Genomic DNA, 6,000 nt, shown 5'->3' on the forward strand with positions numbered 1-6,000 from the left:
CAGGAAAAACCTATCCCTACGTTGCGGTGGTGTGGCTTATTTCACATGTCTCACACTAACATCAGAACAAGCCCACGAAATTCATCGTGGCGAGGAGAGCAAGATTTCGTCTGTCGTTCGCAAGACCTTGAGCATCATACAGGTGATAGTACGACTTCGCTCGGTTCCGCTCCAAGTTTTGAAGGACAGCACCACGGAAACACTACTAAAATCACCACCGACCCTAGGACTAATGAGTCTCTCGGTGTAATTATCAGATTGGCAGATGACATCTAATATCCGTTATCCATGATTACAGCTAGGAGGCAGGTTGGCGTTTTTCACAATTCTCCAAAAGGTTACAGTGCCACATATACATACAGTTTCACATAGACATTTTTACATATAATACTATAAATTTTCGATGCTAGGATGTTAAATACAGCTGTTTGTTATGACTTACTTAGCTTAACAGTTACATTTCCTATTTGTTGGATATTATTAAATGTTCATTTTACTAAACAGTTTCAAGAGGTTACTTTGCAAAAAGATTAACAGAGCACATTTCTAATTAAATACAAAATTTACAATTTACAGGGTTAATAGATCCCGTTATGAATTAAATACAAAGTTCACACTTTTATCTAAACAAATAGTTATAAGTGAATCGATTAAAATCAGTATACTCAAATGACCAAAGTAAATGCACTTATTATAAAACTATAGCTACATACATTAGAAGTTACATAATTGTTGAATAGAGAATAATAAATTTGCCTATAGGACTTGTAGAGAATAAAATATACACTCTACTTTCTTTAAAACAAAAAAATATACCAAGGATTATGTTTTACGGAGTCCTTATGGTTCGGAACGATTTACCTCCACATCAGAATAGTATACTAAATAGAGAGCAGAAATAGGAAAATTACATAAAAACAAAAAATATAGGGTAAAAATATTATTATATATTCCTTATTATACAACAAATATATTACTGATTACAGAGACACAAATCATATTACTATATATTCGTTATAATACAACAAATATACTACTGTATGCACAAGGAAGCTATGAACCCATATAGTACAAAATAATTATAAGTTATAAATTAGATACAATGCATATATGTATATATTGGATACTAGAGAAACAAACAAAATATAAAATGGATGGCTTGATCCAACTAAATGTATTAGATTAATGAGACTAATGTGTTTGTGTTGGAGAAGGAGACGAGTCCGGGGGTCGCCCACCCCTCTTTCCCTACCACCAACCTATCGAGAGGATTTTCGGGTCGCCGCATGTTTAGAATGCCCTCTTGCCGCACACACACTATACATTTACAAACATCCATGCATTCTCCGGGATTTGAACCCAGGCCCTTCGACACTACATTAGGTTCCCCTAACCACTACACCGTCTGCGCGACCCTATTCTTCGGTTAAAAACCGTCTGTTAAATCAACTTCTTTAGCAATAAGAAAATTCGATGGCGATTTCGCCGATTTGCAGAAATTTGCAGTTTCTATCTGCCATCCACCGAAATTAAGATGCAATCAACGTAGACAAATCAATTATTTAACTTTATATTTAACCGGATCAGCTGCGAATGCAATCAAAGGAACATTCACGAATAGAAATTACGAAGCAGCTATAAAAACGTTTAAAGATGGATCTGAAAAGAAGACTTTTGTTGTTAATTCTCGTTTAAATAATCTGCTGCATCTAACACCTATTACGAAATTATCGAATATGTCTTTTCTTAGAAATTTGCTGAGATACATATCAAACGGAAATTTGCAGTTAGATGAGCTTAGAGTAAACTCAGTAAGCTGTGGAACTCTAGTCTCCTATATTAATTAAACTAATACATCAAGATACCGTTCTAGACATTAGCAGAAAAAGAGAACCAGAAAAGACTGGAAAATTTCGAAAATAATTAATATTCTAAAAAAAGATTCAGAATTCAGAGAAAAAGCCCTATTTGGAATGCAGAGCAAGTCCAGCCCCGTTCAGAATCAAATTATGAACCCAAGGTTTCAGATTTTAAATTACGTTCAAAGGGGCGTTTATTTAACGCTTTGTGTGTTACCTTTATTTATTAAATATAATGTTCTTCGCACTTAAGCCATAAAATTCAGTTCAAGAGCAATATCGCAAAATAATTTTAAATTGAGCATATCTAGAATTTCCGAAACACAGTCTCACGCGCTGGAGATAAAAATGCTTTTTCTGTACAACGTTGCCGTTGCTCACTTTGAAATCCTTGAGTTTGTTAATCAAAAATTCGTTAAAGTCATACTAAATATGAATTCGATAATAAAACAAATTTCAGATTTCAAATTTGGGTTTCCAGATGCCCACATTCTCAGAAGGATTATGTCATTCAAAATTCAATGGTTCTAGCTACCGTTGTTTTATCACAATGCGAGAAACATAAATACATTTATGGAGGTTCTTCATTATTTAATTTCTTCAAATATAATGCAGGGCGATACTATTTTTCACTTATTACGTGCTCCGCCCTTTGGCACTACAGGGAAAGGGAGGGATGCCCAGAGGAGGTCTTTTTAAGGGAAACTGCCTCATTTCCTGGTTACACATGGGGAAAACCACGAAAACGCCCATGCAGCCAGCACGTTCGCTAGGATTCGAACCCCGGACCGAACTACCAGTGTTCAGCGGCTTTTACCGCTCGGCCGCTGGTGAGCAGCGATACTATTTGGTGGTAACTGTTTGAAACGTGAAACGGACGAAAGGAGTGATTCGACGCAAAATCGCAAAACGAAAACAATAGTCCCTCAGGGACAAAGCCCCTTTGGATTAATTAAAATTAAAAAAAAAAAAAAAAAAAAAAAAAAAAAAAGAATTGAAGAAAAAAAAAATACTAAATTCATACTTTTTTTTTTTTGCTTTATTCTCTAAGAATATTTTATTGCAAGATTATCTTATTATCATACATGAATGCAACGTATGTCCGAGAAATATGAAAAGAAAAATGTCAAGACTGTAACAACTTATCAGGGGTTCCCAACAAGGCCAGGGGGACGATATAGACTCTCTGGGGTCAATAATTTTTTTAGGGGGGTCAGCGATGATCAAGGGGCGAATATGCACAAGCAACTGATCGGCATAGTCAAAATACCGTTGATTACAAAAATGTATTACCAAAATTGATAATTAATTGTTTATTGATATGAAGATTTATCATACAAAAAAGTCAAGTTTTATTCAAAACACATTTCATTAGTGCATTCGGTACATTAAGTTTTGTCATCGAGATAATTTAAAAGTTGTTCGAGAGAAATATTCCTGAATTATATCTGATACTTGACCAGCATAAATGACTTTTCTTGCTAAGTGGAAGCAGGCTTTAATCAATAACTTACTACGAAAAAAAGGAATAGGTTGAAATTTCTGAACAAAGTGACTTAAGAATTAAGTTAAGCAAGTTTATGCTAAATATTCAAAAACTGCATCATTACATCAAGCGCAGACATCACATTAATTAAAATCGAACTTTCGGGCAATTAAAATCTGTGATTTTGTGTCTCATTATTAGTTTATATTTGAAAAATTAAAAATGATAAGAATGCAAAAAATAACAAAACATAATTCTAATAACTATTTTTTTTTTTAACTTTAGTAAAACCCTAGGAAAGAAAACGTCTGTGTATAGTATATATTCTTAGCCTATGATACGGTAGCGCGATTTTGAAAATTGTCGCCACCACCAAAATGCCTCGATTTCTTTTCATCATAAATGCGATTTCTTTTCATCATAAATGCCGCGTTTACTGCTCATCATAATCTCGCCAAATCCCGCGTGTACCGTGTACTGGGATTAAACAAAAAAAAAAAAAAAACTTTTTTCATAATCGTAGTATAATTGTTATCTTTCAGTTATGTATACACAATTATTTGTGTTATGATTATTTTATATAATTATTTATATATTATTTTATATTATATTATATTATTTTATATAAAGAAAACCGAGAAGATACATGATATATATTACAGAGAAGAAACATAACATATACTGCGGAGAAAAATGTAAGGGGGCACCCTTACTTTTTTTTTTTTTTTTTTAATAGGGGTCGAAAGGGTGGGAACTCTTCAGCTATACAGTTACTTATTTATTACTCTTTATATTCAGCTATTTTAGTTATTTAATATGCAATTTACATATAGGTACTTCATTTACTTAATATGCTAAATACACATATTCCTATATGAAGATAAAAATCGCTGGAAGTGCTTTTATTTATTTTTAGCAATTTTTTCTAAATTAATTAGTCCTTAAATGTTTCAATTTTTTCTTTTTGGATAGAAATTATTTTTTAAAGGGGTTTGTAAACTTTTTCTTATTTTATTCACTTTTGTTATTCTTTTGAAAGTATTCCTTCTGTTGCTACTGGCAAATGAGGGATACATAAAAAGTAAGTAAGAGAGGTAAAAGGTAAAGTAGTAAAAAAAGTAAGTAAGGAGAGTAAACTAAATTGCTACGTTAGTAAAACATTTATTTTCCTATATTTCTTATTTGAAAAATTTAATTCAAATATTTTAATTCTGTTACACCACGAATTTTCAACCTTTTTCCCATGCTTCTGCAATTCTCAACTGAAGTCATTCTCTTATCAAAATGTTCATAGCATTTTCGAAGATTTGTAAGATTTGGGGAAAAAAAAAAAAAAAAGTCATTGCAGTTCGAATTAAAACGTAAAAACAGTCTGATTTGCATATTTTAAAACTGGGAATGGCTCAGCTTTTATTCAATTAATGCCTTCTAAAACTTGTTTAAGAGGCATTAGTCTCATGCTAGAACATTTGTTTTCATCTAAACTAATTTACAGAAGAGCTTTCCTTTTCACCCATCGATATGTATTATTTTTTATGTTTGAAAATTTAATATTGTCTTCTAGATTTACTTTTTCTGTTTGTGTGATTTCTTATCCATTTACCTTTCAGAAAACAAAACAATGCATGTATTCTTATCTTATTTTCTACTGATGAAATGAGAACGGGAAATTCAGCCAAAAGAAATAATCTAAATTCAAATTTTTTTTTGGTATAATCTAAGTTCAGATTTATCAGCTTTTGGTAGGATGAATGCTAAAATGCTAGATGATTAAAGCAAATAAAATTGATCTGGCTTGTAAAATGCCGCCCTACACTGCACTGAAGGGAAGATACAAATTCATGTCTCTAATTCTGTCATATCATTGTTACTATTATTATCCAGAAGGAAAAACAGAATGCTAGATCTGACAGAAAACGAATTAAAACAGTAAAAATTTTATAAAAAAATACTACATCTAGTATAAAAGTAACAATGCTTACCCTAATCCCATACATAGCTCGGGAGAAAATGTACTTTCGTTAAGAAAAAACGCAAAGAAAATAAAGTTCCTTCCACCTTAAGCACGGTTGGCAGATCCTTAAGTTTTGTCAAAAAAATTATCAGAATATAACTCCGAAAAGCGCAACACACGACCAGGCGATAGAAAGTAGATGCCACAGGAAATGCTTCATTTGTCTGAGCAGGAAAAAAAAAAGATTTTAGCGAAATCATTTTTACTGAGTAAGAATAAGACGTAACTGAGTAAGAATAAGTGTAACATACATTTGTGGGGAACTTACTCAGGGATAAATCTGTCAGGATATCACCTTTGAGCCCCGGGCTAAGCGATAAATCTGTCAGCATTCCACCACCACGCTCATCACTCCTGTAACTAGAGGTTCCTTTTGAATACCAACATTCTGCTATAGGCCTTGTGACTCCGCGTCGTTTACTTGGGCTGCGCAAGGCAGCGCATATTGATTTTTGATGATGTTTACAGAAAGCTGATGCTCGTACTTGTTTTTAGCTTGAGATAGATCACCTATGACGATTTCAAAACAGATTCAAACTGGAGCTTGAGTAGAGCATTATTGATACGATATCCCCGTAAACAAATAACAGAAATTTATCTTTGCCAAGAAATAAAAGTGTTTAATAAATCTGATGATAAAT

General features: G+C 32.7%; 1 protein-coding gene across 1 annotated transcript in view; it reads right to left on the reverse strand.

The window, feature by feature from the left end:
- LOC118188735 (uncharacterized) overlaps window positions 1-5,756 on the reverse strand; it is a 75,657-nt gene extending 69,901 nt beyond the window's left edge. The window contains exons 1-2 of the mRNA XM_085823745.1: window positions 5,628-5,756; window positions 5,328-5,523 (exon numbers count right to left, since the gene is read on the reverse strand). The gene's annotated coding sequence lies outside the window, so the exon portion shown is untranslated. The remainder of the gene's footprint in view (window positions 1-5,327; window positions 5,524-5,627) is intronic.
- Between the last annotated feature and the right edge of the window lie 244 nt (window positions 5,757-6,000).

This window comes from Stegodyphus dumicola, chromosome 9 (genome assembly GCF_044657685.1).
Source record: "Stegodyphus dumicola isolate Sdum_Otavi_A_Nest chromosome 9, ASM4465768v1".
In the NCBI taxonomy this organism is placed as follows: domain Eukaryota; kingdom Metazoa; phylum Arthropoda; class Arachnida; order Araneae; family Eresidae; genus Stegodyphus; species Stegodyphus dumicola.